The sequence below is a fragment of the Calidris pugnax genome, unplaced genomic scaffold, assembly GCF_001431845.1.
Source record: "Calidris pugnax isolate Ruff unplaced genomic scaffold, ASM143184v1 scaffold44, whole genome shotgun sequence".
In the NCBI taxonomy this organism is placed as follows: domain Eukaryota; kingdom Metazoa; phylum Chordata; class Aves; order Charadriiformes; family Scolopacidae; genus Calidris; species Calidris pugnax.
Window position 1 is genome coordinate 3,898,908 of NW_015094506.1, and position 1,390 is coordinate 3,900,297.

A 1,390-nucleotide genomic window follows, 5' to 3' on the forward strand; every position below is an offset into this window, starting at 1 on the left:
GGGGCTGAGCCCTTTGGGCTCGCTTCCCCTGCTTGGAGCAAGAAGACCCCTCCAGGAGGGGTCTTCACCATCACCCCTCAGCTCCTGGGGCTGGCACAGAGGGGTGCAGAGCTGAGCACTTTTGCCTGATGCAAAAGGGAGGAACCTCTTCAGCCCCTTCCCCTCCTCTACAACCCTCACCCTACAGCACTTTAAGCAGAGAAGACTAGAGCAGGACTCAAGTCACGGTGCCCCCCCAGTGCTGTGGGGCAAGACGATGCCAGCATCGGACAGGGTGGAAACGCTAAACACGAGCCCTTCAGCTTTTCTTTCAACGAAACACAAGACAAATGTGGAGGTTGTAAACACCATCCAAGAACATAAGCCAAACTAAATGTGCTGCAGGCAGCCGGGCAGTGGAGCGACCAGATGGCCCTGGCTCTCCTCAGCCCAGGGAAGGTCCCCGGTGCATCCTTCCTGCAGTGCCCTGACATGGCTCCCCCCATCACCTACAGGATGTATGTACATACATGCCCGGTGCAGGCAGGACTCCCCATCCCTCTAGTGGGAGGTGTCCCTGCCCATGGCAGGGGGGTTGGAACTAGATGATCTTTGAGGTCCCTTCCAACCCGAACCATTCTATGATTCCTGCTCCAGCACGGTCCTCTGCAGCCAGGGCTGGGGGAGCTGGGCGATGCCAGCAGGGAGAAGGCAGGAGGGAAAGGGACTCCTTCCAAGAGAAAGGAGGTCAGCCCACCCCAGCCATCTGCCACCAGGGACCGGGAGGGGACAGGAGGCAGCCCTGAGCGCCACAGGTTGGGGGAGGCCCTGCTGCCCCCCGAGGTGATGCTGCACGGCTGGCACCTGCAAGCCCTGGGGCAGGAGATCTCCCCTCCACCCTGTCTCCCATCCAACAGACCACCAGGGCACGGGGAGAGTCTTGCAGAGCATCGGGGCAGCAGCTCCCTGCAGCCAGTCGCCTACACACAGCCACAGCCACGGGGGAGCAGCCCTGGCCACACATTGCAGTCTCGGAGGACATCTCCGGAGCAAGGAGGGCAGGAGTGCCTCCAGCACCCCGCCAAGCAGCAGTCCACAGAGGACCTTGTCTCCAAGGTCCAGCTACCAAGCCACCAGCAACTCAAAGCCCGTATTTTCAACGACTCTGCTCATCTTATTCTAGCTTATTCTACTGGGTGCGCTATTCTCCTACTAAACAAAGCTCTAGGCCTCTCTGCGTCTAAGCCACCTGCCCAAGTGGCACCATTAACATTCTCTGGTTAAGTAGAAATCACATGGAAAAAAAAGTCTTTTTTCTTTTGTTACTACAAAAAAAAAAAAAAAAAAAAAAAAAAAAAAAAAAAAGAAAAAAAAAAAAAAACCCCAAAACCCCCCAACGAAAAAACACCCC